Source organism: Psammomys obesus, unplaced genomic scaffold (assembly GCF_907164565.1).
Source record: "Psammomys obesus unplaced genomic scaffold, mPsaObe1.curated_primary_1811, whole genome shotgun sequence".
NCBI classification, from domain to species: Eukaryota; Metazoa; Chordata; class Mammalia; order Rodentia; family Muridae; genus Psammomys; species Psammomys obesus.
Window position 1 is genome coordinate 7,863,615 of NW_026596079.1, and position 13,163 is coordinate 7,876,777.

At 42.1% G+C, this 13,163-nt stretch overlaps 1 pseudogene; it reads left to right on the forward strand.

The window, feature by feature from the left end:
* Positions 1 to 448: 448 nt before the first annotated feature.
* LOC129690814 (rRNA methyltransferase 2, mitochondrial-like) lies at positions 449 to 1,248 on the forward strand (annotated as a pseudogene).
* The last annotated feature ends 11,915 nt before the right edge of the window (positions 1,249 to 13,163 follow it).

Sequence of the window (13,163 nt, forward strand, 5' to 3'; positions counted from 1 at the left end):
GAACAAAAGGCTGAAATCAAAGTGTTTAGTAGAGTCACAGAGGTGAGTTGCTGCTTATCATGAGAGGTGAGGATTCTGATTAGGATTAAAAACAGAGAAGTTAAGTTTGAAAACGAGATCTACTGGGGTGTTTCTTGGGGTCATCAATGCCATTGGTAACTGGAGGAAAAGTCAGGCATCGTATAATAAAGATATTGTAAATAGGGGCTTCATGCCTTGAGGATCAGGCTGTGAGGTACCACTTGGTGCAGCAACTTATGCCAGCAAAGTCCCAGCCAACGCAGAGGACAATTGTGGTCAAATCTGGTACAGGCAGAGCCTTCTGTCATCTGCACTGCTGCCTGAGTGTTTATTCTGGCTACAGGAGCTTGTCAGACTCAAGATCTGGTTTAAGATCTGGTTTCTCTATCATCTCCTACTCCTAAGAGTAGCCATTATGCAATAATGAATGGAAATAACTGAAGCTTTCTCTATGCAGTCCCTCAGAAGGTCTTCTGCAGAAGCAAGCATTAAAACCCCACGCTTCCGGCCCACAAGATACGCAGAACTGGTGGGCCTTCCCCTTAAGGTTCAGGGGCTCCACACAGCCGCGTGTCAGTACAATGGCGGGACTGGTGCCGACAGTGGCTCATGCGGCATCTGAAGGACACATTGGTGAAGGCTGCAAAGGCGGAGAGTTACCGATGCCGCAGCACCTTCAAGCTCCTGCAGGTGAATGAGAAGCATCATATCCTGAAGCCTGGTCTCAGGGTGCAGGGTTGTGGGGCGGCTCCGGGAGCCTAGAGTCAGGTGGCAGTGCAGAGAGTCAACTCCACGGGCGCAGATTCCAGCTCTCCTGTGGGCTTCGTGCTTAGGGTCCATCTTCTTCACGTATTCCATTTGGAAGGAGGAGCTTTTCTATGCCCCGCTGATGTGACTGACCCCGGAACTTGCCAGAGAATTTTAGAACTGCTTGCCAGAAGGAGAGCAGACGTGATTCTGGGTTACATGGCACCCAACGCCACTGGCATCCGGGACCCTGACCACGACTGGCTTACCAGCTTGTGCCTCACCCTTGTGGACATGGCTGCGGACACCTTGCAGCCCCGGGGACGCTGCTGAGTAAAACCTGGGCGGGAAGCAGAAGCCACTGCTACAAAAGAGACAGACCCAGGAATCATGAAGCCCAAGGCCAGCAGGAAGGAATCTTCAGAGGTGTTCCTCTTAGCCACACAGTACCCTGGCTGGAAGGGCTGCCGGAAGCAATGAGCCCGCCCTGCCCTTTCAAGAGCACTTTCCTGAGTGGGGCTGGGATCTGAGCTGCACCATGGGTGTGAACAGCACCCTGAGATCTTTAAAGAGATGAAAAAAATGTATTCATGGGTCATGAAAAATGTTAAATTGGGGCCAGCATGATGGCTCAGTGCGCACAGGTGCTCGCTGCTCAGCCTGATGACCTCACGTGTGCGAGCACACATACAGGCACGCAGCGTGAACAAACGAATCGGTGTGGTTAGTTTTTGTCAGTTTACCACCAGCTTAGCTTTATCTGGGAAGAAAGGCTCCAACTGAGGAATCGCTTCTGTCAGATTGGCCTGTAGGCAAGTGTGTGAGACATTTTCTTGATTAGGGATTGATGTGGGAGGGCCCAGCCCGGTAGGAGCGATGCTACCTACCCCTGAGCAGGTGATGCCGAGTTGTATAAGAAAGCGGGCTGAGCAAGACATGAGGAGCAAGCCAGGAAGCAGCACTCACGGCGGTCTCTGCTTCAGTTACTGCCTCCAGGTTCCCACCTTTACCTTTCTCAATGATAGACTCATGTCTTGATGAGTAGGCCAAAAAAACCCCTTTCCTCCCAAGGTTGCTTTTAAGCGCTGGAAACAAAATACAAAACCAATCTTCTATATCATGACAACAAGCAAACAAACCAATAGACAACAACAACAACAACAACAAAAAACCACGCTTCCATAATTTCTATTATTATCCTCTACTCCCTGACTGTGCTCCACCACTGTGCTCCAGCACAAATAGTAAATAGTTCCTCACCTCTCTGCGTGCTTTTGTGGGAATTCCAGCTTGGATATGCAGTAGGCAATAAACACTAGGGTTTGTTTGTTTTTGAGACAGGGTTTTTCTGTGTAGCTTTGGCTGTCTTGGACTCGTTTTGTAGACCAGGCTGGCCTCGAATGCGCAGTGATCCACTTGCGTCTGCCTCCCTGAGTGCTGGGATTAAAGGCATGCATCACCATGCCCGTTTTTCTTTCGTTTGTCACTTTTTTTTTTTCTGAATTTGAAATATGGGTTGATTACATTTCAGATGCCACCAAATTCCAAACAACACTGAATCCTGGAGGCCCTGAAAGAACAAAAGAGTGAAAGTGTTTTGAAGCAAATTAGATGAGATTTAATATAGATAAATATAAGATAGCACATCTGGGAAAGCCATAATCAGTATTAATTTAAAGAGGAGACTGTAATTTGTAAAACAATCAAACCGAGAAAAACCCAGAAATAATAATGTGCAATAAATTATGAATGAAGAAATGCACAGCTTGTTAAAAAAAACAGTCTGTGATTTAAAAAAGCATTGATGAAACATGATCAGAGATATCATTTGAGGACTCTTAGCAAGACAGACCTGGACACCGAGGTCCAGTCAGTCATGGTAGAGCGGGGACAGTTAGAATGGGGCATGGACTTTAGCTGAATCTAGGGTGTAAACCTGAGGATATAGGCTTCTGTCTCACCTCAGACGTGCCTTGGGTATTAGAATGAGGACTCAGCAGCAGACTGTCAGCTAGGCTGAGGGAGAGGGAAGGGAAGTGGACACACAGCATCGTCAGCAATGAAGGCCTCAGGTCTTAGTGATGCTGACTTCATATCCTTACTTGTCTGTATCAGAGGAGAAATGAGTTGCAAGATATGCTGATCTTCCTCTCTCCTAGGACCTGCAGGTGGGTCAAGGTACAAGCCCTAATGGAGGCAACAGCTAGATGCCTGGGGTGGAAAAGGAAGCTGTTCATTTCTCATACTGACTTGTGTCACTTGTAATTCCATTTTGCTTTAACTGAGAGAAAGCTGGACACAGCAGCTTATATAAGGGTAGAGGTTGTTTCTCTTATGTAGAAAGACAGGTAGGAGTTGTCTGTTTCTGGCCTTGGATGAACTTTTTGTTGACACCAGGATCAGGGATTCTGAGCATATCTTCATCTTTTCTTCATAAACATAAGGTGGCTTTTAAAATATTGGGTGCTGTATATGTTTTACTTAAATCAGAAAGAAGTGACACTAGAGGGAAAAACAGGTGTCATGTACATGTTTTGCTTCCATTAGGTGGAAAAGTATATACTAAGTACAAGGACTTCTTAAATAAACACAAATATTAAGTAGAAGGACGTGTAAACCTATCACTATTATTTGCTTACCTAGTGTATGTTGTCCATTCTTTGATAACCAGTTTTGTATAGAGGCAAAATGATCATCTCAACTGAAGTCTTTGCTTTCCCAATAGTCCAGTACATCCAGGAATAGCCAGGTCACAGAGTTTGACCCATGAAAATTAATCTGAAAGGCCTCTCTTATGGTAATATGTTGTCCCTAATGAAATACAAATAAGCATTAAGCACAGGGTACCACAGCTGTTCAACCTCTTCTCCTTTCTCACTTGAACAGAACCATCATGTCAAACACGGGCAACCCTCTTGAGATCAAAAGGAAGGCCTAAGACAAGCACAGAACTCTTCATCATTTAGAGTTCATCTTCATGTGCCTTTTAACACGGGCATTTCTGATCATTTATAAGTAGCCTTCACACCTCTCTTCTTTAGTCTTTCTATTGTTATCCACCAGCCATCATTTAATTCATGTTGCAGTGTATTTTTGTATGCATATTTTCTTGTCCATTAAAATGTAAACATCTTAGAGCTGGAGAGATAGCTCAGCAGTTAAGACCACTTGCTGCTCTAACAGAAAACCTGAGTTCAATTTCCAGCAGCCACATTGTAGCTTACAACCATCTATAACTCCAGTTTCAGGTGATCCAATGTGTTCTTCTGAACTGCATGGACACTAAGTATACATTTGGCGTACATACCCTGCAGGCAGGCAGAAATAGGCACACACACACACACACACACACACACACACACACACACACAGAATGAATAAGCCTCAAAAAGCAGCTTAAGGTCAATCAGCTCCAAAGGGGTAGCCAAGGTGCTAGTCACAAAGTAAACATTTGTGCTAGGTATTCAGTAAACATTTGCTAAGTTCTTGCATAAGGTCCCCAGAAGGTAGGAGTTCTCAGTTCAAAGTAGCCTTTTTCCTGATAGTGCCCCAAGGATTAAGCACCTTATTCAGAAGCTGTACTTGGAGCCCCAGTTCTACCATTGCACTACTTGGGGCATTGGTCAAATTTTATATCTCTCTGGGCTTCAGATTTCATCCAAGCAATGAGCACGCTGGGATCTGATCATTTCAAGGTCCTTTTCACTAGTACACTTTCACAAGGTCCTTTCACTAATACACTGACCTCTCATTTCTCTCTTTTCTGGATTTTTAGGGAATGTCTTGATCAGTGTTCTATTACTGTAATGAGACACCATGACCATGACAACTCTCATAAAAGAAAGCATTTAATGGGAACGTGTTTAGATTCAGAGGTTTTGTTCATTATCCTCATGGCAGGAAGCATGGCAGCGTTCAGGCAGACCTGGTTTTGGAGAAGTAACTGAGAGTTCTACATCCAGATCAGCAGGCACAGAAAGAGAGAGACACTGGGACTAGCTTGGGCTTTTGAAATCCCTCACAGATACACTTTCTCCAACAAGGGGGCACCTTCTAATCATTTCAAATAATGCCACACTCTGGTGAGAAAGTATTCAATTCTATGAGCCTATTCAGCTATTCTCATTCAAACCATGACAGAGAGCTTTAAAAAAAAAGGGGGTTTTCATTATGACATTCCAGAAATAGTGGGTTTTACATCACAATATTGTGTGTACTAATGTAGAAATTATCTTTTTTATTTTATTTTATTAAAATTGTTTTAAATTTATTTCATGTGTAGAGTGTTAGCTTGCATGCATGTATGTGTGCTGTCTATGTGCTCTGTGCCTGTAAAGTTCAGAAGAGTGTGTCAGACCACCTAAAACTGGAATTACACATGGCTGCAAATTACCACATGAGTGCTGGGAACTAAAGCGAAGGCCCTTGCTAGAAGCTCAACAAATGCCCTTAATTAGTGGATGATTACCTGAAATTGGGTGCCTTGTCCCATGCAATCTCCAATTAAAAGATAGCTCCCTTGGAAAAAAATATTTAGTGGTGATGCTATTAATTATAATATGATATGTTATTAATAAATTTAGAAATAATTGTTGCAATATAACCATACACAATAAGATGATAAAATAATAAATGCAGCATATGCATAGCCCTTCAAAGCTCACAGTGTAGCTCATTTATTTATTACATTAGTTCTCTAATGAGAATAAATCTATTTTTATATCAGAAAATGAGCTCAGAAAGCAATTAGTATGTCAAAGACCCCTTTGTAAGCTAGTGGCAGAGCCAAGACTCAAACCATTAATTTAAATTCCTTGTTGAGGCATCTTCCTCCTCTTAAAAAGCGAATAAGGATGCAGAAAATTTAGATGATTCACATCCGTGACTCGTGCCGCAGTGTCTCCTTCCCAGCATCTACTCAGGGCCTGCTAATTCCGTCTTCAAGTCTGGATGTCATAAGGAGACCCGGAAGCTCACTCAGAAGACATGTGCAGACCTGTTCCAGATGACCACAAAGGCCTCATCAGGAAGATCCTGCCTCTTCTTTGTTGCATGTTATTGAGTGAATTGCTTGACCTAGCATCTTCTCCCTGGGAAAAATTTAATCAGTTCAACTACTTCAAAGCTTGGTGAAAGGTTGCCGTGGAGTCCCAAAAGCAAGTCGGAGCTGTGGACTTTTGCACAGCCCTGTCCTCTGCCAAGGATATCTGCTTTTCAGCTTAGCACAGGGTGGTTGCCTCTGAGATCTCATTCACATGTCTCCTCCTGTCCTTTCACTTCTGCTTAATGTTATTCTCACTTTTACTTCAGCTCTTCCCATGTCCCAAATATTTGCTTCACATACATAACATAGCATCTGCCATGTAGTGGGTAGCCATTAATTCTCTTACAAAACATTCAGTCAATAGGCTGGGGGTTTTAGGTGGTGCAGAGTGGTAATTCCGTGGCAAATAAACTGCCTGAGATGATGCCTGTGGTGTATATATATTGCAGGGAAAACACTTATGCATATAAAATAAAAATGAACTAATATTTAAAAAGTAAAAAAGGGAAACAATCTGCTCTCCTCATTCATGGAGCTTGTCTCCTAATCAGAGAAGAGAGATAACAAATGCCTAAAGAAGCAAGCATAAAGTTCATTAACATAGATCATGTTGGATATAGTTTGTACATAGACAGGTCTCTAATGTGACAGTATGGAGAAGTGTGGCCTCTCAAGCTTGGACTCTTTAGCTTCAAAAACTGTGAGCTAAACTTTGTTTCTTTCTTACTTTTTTAATTAATTAATTTAATTAATTCACTTTACATCCTTACTGTAGCCCCACTCCTTCTCTCCTCTCAGTCCTACCCTTCCCTTTCCCCTATTGCTCCTCCTCTTCTCCTAAGAAAAGGGGAGTCTCCCTACCAAGCAACACCATCACATCAAGTCTCCTGAGGACTGAGAGCATCCTCTTCCCCTGTGACCTGGTGAGACAACCCCACCAGGGGGAAATGATCAAAAAGCAGGCAACAGAGTCTATGTCAGAGACAGTCCCCATTCACCCTACTAGGGATCCCACATGAAACTTGAGCTTCACATCAGCTAAATCTGTGTAAGAGGCCTAGGTCCAGTCCATGTGTAGTCCTTGGTTATAAACCTTTTTTCTTAATAAAGTGTATAGTCTCATATAATTTGTCATAGCAACATGAACAGACGAATGGAGATAACTACTATTTTAAAAGTAAGATAGGGTAATTGGAGAAAGAAAGTGAGGCAAATGTAAGATCTTCATTTAGTGGGGTGCTCAACACATTGCAGAGGAGGTCACCTTTGAGCTCATATTTGAATGAAATGAAAAAGTAGCCACCCACACAGTTTTGGTGACATAATAGCAGGGGCAGAGGTCCCAATGAGGGAACAAGGTTGGTGTGTTTGAAGAACAAGGAGATCAGAGTCTTTGGAGATGATCTGGATGAGGAGAGTAACAGGAGATAGGTCAAAGAAAAGCTATGAGCAAGTCTTTAGAGACATACTCATCTACATAATTCAGGGTGCCCAGGACAAAGTGAAAATGCAGGGCTCATTGTTCCAAAATTATTACAAACTTCAGGACAGTGACAGTAGAGAATTAAAGCAAGCTTGGAGTCTTTCTGAGCACACAACACACTCTATTGTCTTAGTTTTGTTTCTGCTTCTGTAATAAAATACACTAACAAAGGCAATTCTTGAATGACAAAAGAAGAATGGGTTTATCGTGCTTCCAATTCCAAGTTGTGATCAATCATTATGGCGAAGTTAATCAGGAATCTGGAGCAGCTGGTCACATCCGAAGTCAAGAGAAGAGAGAAAGGATGTATGCACGTTCACTGCTAAGCTTACTTTCTCCTGTTTTATATGGCTCAGGACCCAAAACTAGGGGATAGGACTTTTCAGTGTTAGTCTGAGTCATCTCCATCAGTTTTCAGGCCACCTCATCTAGATAAGCTTTCACTTAGAGTCTATCCGAAACGAATCTAGCTTATGGCAAGCTGACAATTAAATACCCATTGATCTGATCCTGGGTATAGGCCAAGTAAGGCACCACATCCCACACTACTCATTCTTTTTAACAGGGAGACGCTAAAGGGATGATACATGACGTTATAGTGAGCAACTTCACTAAAGTTACCAAAGGCTTGGACGGAATAGATTGAAGGTGTACGAGAGGAGGGCTGTATACAGAGAGACCAGATCTCTGTGTGGTTGCCATCTGACACAGAAGAAATTGGGCAGGTCCATGGCATTGTGTGTGTGTGTGTGTGTGTGTGTGTGTGTGTGTGTGTGTGTGTGTGTATTGGGGGGATTTCTGATGAATTGCATGGAGCTTGAAGAACAAATTGAACTTGCTGGCCTGTGAAATGAACCATGATGTTCTCAACCATCTCAGGAAAGAATGGAGAAGTAATGATTTGTAAAAAAAAATGGAGCCTTGAAACCCATGTTAAATCAAACATGTGAATCACATATCGGGGTCCGGATGTAGTGAAGGTAGTGTGGAGCAAATATAATGGACAAAACTGGGATTATGCTTAGATTTATAGGATTGACATGAGCTCATATTATTCAATAAATACTATATATGAATATAACATACATGTCATATCCATCACAAATGTACAAAGGCACATTATTACGTCGAGACAGCCCTGCTACATCCACGTGCCTTTGGAAACCATCTCTTAGTCTGTTTGTATCTGTAAGATAAGAATGTTGTACACATCTTCTAGGGCAGTTGTGGAGATTAAATGGAACAATGAACCTAATGTCTTGTGCAGTGTCTGGCAAGTAGGAAAACTGTAGGGACAGTCATTATTAAAATTAATGCAAACTGGCTTATCTTCAAGAAGAGAGCAGCAATGCTGTAAACACTATGCCCTGAAAAATTTGCATCCAAGTAGAATGGATGAAGAGGTACAGATAGGCAGGAAGAATACCCAGGCTTGCCTCCTCCTGCATCTCCATAACATCAGAGGTTAGAATTCTTTAAAAGGTAGAATCGATTAAGAGACCATACAACTGAATGACACTACTTCCTTTCTTATATAAAAATTAATTCTTATGCTCCTCATAATGACTACAGGACTTCAGCTGTGCTTTCTTATTTTTGTTGTTTGTGAGGTACTAAGGTCCTTGCTCAGAATCCAGACCACCTGGTATATCATGATAAGCAAAATAAGTCTTTAAAGGCCATAAGCAATCCTAGTTCTATTAAGTGTGTGATATCTGGGGTTTGAGGTGGCAGTGACAATTATATTTCAAATCTGAAAGATGATATTCAAGAAAATGAAACACCTTAAACTAGGAAGCTGAGAAACAGTGCTACCTTAGCTTGTCCATTTCTATGCTTTACAGCCAAGCATGCCAAAAGCTGCTTAGCTTTAATTGCCTAACTTACAGAACAACCCACAAGCTACAGAGAAGGGACAACAAAACCCTTCACCTTGAGATTTGCTTCAGACACCATTAAAAAGTAAAACACAACATGCAAACTTACTCATTCAGTTCTCCTTCTTCCAGGAGGTGATAGGGATAAAGAAATTTGAATCCTATCAAACCATGTGGGGTGTTTTTGTGTTTCATTTTGTTTTGGCATGCATGCACATGTGTGTGTGTGTGTGCGTGCGCGCGTGAGTGTGCATATGTGGCTGCATATGTGTGTTTGCATGCATATGCATGCATCTAAAGGACAGAGGTTGATGTCAGGGTTCTTGCTTCATCACTACACACATTATATATTGAAGTAACTTTTATTAAAATCTCTGATTCTTTTTCTTTTAACCAAGAGTTCTCCAGTTCGGCTAGTCTATCCAGTTGTTTTGCTCCAGGAACCTCCCATCTCTGCCTTCCAAACACTGGGATTATAGCTGATTCACCATTTCGGCTTGGCATTTACATGGGCTCTGAGGATCTAAACTCTGGTTCTCACATTTATTCAGCAAATCTTTTAGCATTGAACCATCTCTTCAGCTCCTAAAATGTGTTTATACATTTAATAGAAATGTGTATATATGTATATCACTATATATACCAAATATATAGTTTTGTTGCAGCTGTGTGGTTTCATATTAAATATCAAGTCTGTAAATGTGTTTATAAATTTATAGTTTATAAATTTAACTAACTATAACATCTCAAAATTATATAACATTTTATCCATTTCTCTATTAATGACCAATGTCTAAGTTTCCTTTCCTGCCGCTATGTTAAAAACCCTGACAAAAACAATCTATGGGAGAAAGGGTTCATTCTGGCTTGCAGTTCCAGAGGGATACAGCCTATTTTGGCAGGGAAGACATGGCAGCAGGCAGGAAGCTGACCGTTCAATTTGTACCTGCATTCAGGAAGCAGAGAGAGAACAGGCTACAAAAGCTCAAGATCTGCTCTAGCATTGTCTCACCTTCCTCAGCAAGGCTCCACCTGCTAAAAGTTCCATAACCTTTCCAAAGAGTCCAGATATCTACAGAATACCTTTCCCATTCAGACTACATCATGTAGGTGGGTCTTTCTCCCCATCCCCACTTCCTGTTGCTTCTTCCCTGCCTCATTACTCTTCTTTCTCCTGTGTTTCCTTTTTCATCACTTGTTTCCAGTGACTCTGGCTTTACCCTGGGGCAGGACAACTTGTGCACACTTTGCTGCCTCCCCAGCAACTAACTGTTAGCAAGTTAGTTGCAAGATGAAGCAGCATACAAACTTAAACACTTGCTGTTCATGCCCCACAGTGATGAATGCAAGTTCCAGGTCCCTCACAGTCTCATAAACGTTAGGTCTTTACTAGCCAACATGCAGGAAACATACATCCTCATTCCTTTAATTATATTTCTTTGATTTGTGTGTGGGATGAACTTCTTTTCAGGTGTTCATTTGGCTCCATTGCCCTGGCTGGGTTTTTATTAAGTTCAGCCAAATGTCAGCTCTAGTGGGATTTCATTTGTGACCTCTGTTACCCAGCTTGCCAGGGTCTACAATGGCAGTTTATAAAAGGGGAGTAAGCAAAGAAGATTGAAAGGGATTTTACAGGTCAATTTTGACTGTGCTTACCTCTTCAAGCCCAAACCTAAACAACTATATTTTTCCAAGTTGGTTCTGTTTTGTTTCTACCACAGTGGTTTTCCTGACTGGGTCCCTTCATGTCATGTCTTTAAAGGAACTGTCTAAACTTAGAAAAGTCAATCTGGGCTTGACAGAATACTTTATGTAGTTCAATTCTGTGTATATTTATCAAACATGTGTTACAAACTACATAGTGTTCCCCAGCACAGAGCACTTACTCCCTTCCAGGGCCAATTAACACAGTGATTAAAACAAGGAACAGATGTGTCCTGACTGTTTCTCCCAAGGAGCCTGGAACCTCAAGAGTGACAGTTTCTTCATACCTCCCAGCCAGAAATGGCCATACAACCCCACCAAATAAGTCCTCAGAAGAGTTCTCACTTTGTGCAACCTTATGTCCCCAACACCTGGCCATCCATGTCCGTTCATAGGATCCCCAACTCCACTCCCACCCCTAGCCCAGGGCTTATCTGTGCATCACCAGGAGAGCTCCTGTCAGCAACTTCAGACACACTTGGAGTTAAGAAAACACACACACACACACACACACACACACACACACACAAATACAAAACACCACAGATGGTATTGTAGTTCCAGGCTAATTGCAGCATATTTATCTGATAAGTAATTCTCATTACATACTCGTCAAACGATTATGGAAACAAGTGGTGGCTCCATCCTTGTGCTTGTCAGGTCTGGTTAATAAAAAAAAAGAGAAAACAAAATTAAAGAGAGAAAAATTGCTAAGCTAAGAGTGGTCCTGGGACCAGGAGACAAAATGTAAAAAGAAAAGAGCTCTTCTAGGCAATTAACAAGGATGGCTCAGGCCCAATCGGCTGTGCTGTCTCAGGGAAGTTCTGTTTCCTCCTATGCCCCACCCAACTCTTGGCCTCAGATGCAAGAGCTGAAGAGTAATCTAGCCTGGCTCCACTCTTTTCTCCCTTGCTCTTGGCCCTCTGACCAAGGGAACTCTCACAAAGGACTTTGCTCTTGGCACTTGGAAATATTGCTCATGTTCTTGCATCAGTTCTTGGATGTAAGTCGGTGTAGAGGCTGGGGATATAGGCTGAAAGTACATTAGGGCAGGTTCAGTCACAGGACAACCACCCATTAGTCACTGCCTGACACTGAAGACCAGACCCTTCTGAATCTCAGTTCAAACAACAGTAAAGCAATGGGCAGCACAGCCATGCCACCTGCACAGCAACTCTGGCTTGCAAAATGATGCCACGTGCAGAATCTTTACTACGATGCACTCCACACACGCTTTCAGTCAAGATCACAACTCTTGAGCCACTTACTCCCAGCATGATCACTGCTTCTCTTCTTTGTTGGATAGTAAACTCCATGAGCTCAAAACACGAGGCTTCCAGAAGATCTCAACATCATTTCAACTTAGGTTGAATGATTGAGGAAATCAAGACAATCAACACTGAGACCTGGAGTCATCCACAGCCCAGAAGGCCAGAGCCATAAGTTACCAGTGATTCACAAAGAGGAAGCAGGTGCAGCAACAGAAGATCATATAGTTTATAAAATTCTATTAAGCACTATCATAGTTTTGCATGTGGTATGTATGTGTAGACATGCTAGTGTGTGAGGATTTTTTTTGTGTGTGTATGTGTATGCATGTGTATTGCTGGGAGTCTTCCTCAATCGGGTCCCCATCCTATTTTGTGAGACAGAGTCTCTCATTGAACTTAGAGCTTACATATTCAGTTAGCTTGTCTGGTCAGTGAGCTCTAGGGATCTACGTGTCTTCATTTCTCTAGTGCTAGGATTACAAATATGGGCTAGCACACTTCTTTTTTTTTTAGGGGGTTGTAGGAATCCAAAATCAGGTACTCATGCTTGCATGAAGAGCACTTTATTGACTGAGTCACTTTTAGGGCTTCAAACATATTATTTTATATGTAGAAAGCTAATATAAATTGTAGGTCAATACAAGACAGAGTAAAGAACCTATCTGGATAGCTTTTGCAGTTGGTATGGCAAAAGCTAAAAGCATATAACAAATTATATTTATTTGTTTACTTTGCATTTGAGGGGATAGTATGGGAATCTGTACAGCACTCTGAGGTGTTCATGGATAGAAACTATTGGTTCTGAAGTCCATGTGTGTACTTATTCATCCATCTACCAGCAACCATTCTGGATACCATTCTGGTCTTGTAGAGGACAATTCTATAAGAGCCAAGGCTGTAAGTGAAGACTCTGAGAACCCACTCAAAAGGAGGCTGTGCTGTCCAAACAACAGTATTCAATGAGCAGACTTTGTCTGTTGGTGAATGTGACCAGCTTAGTGTTAGAGACTCTGAGT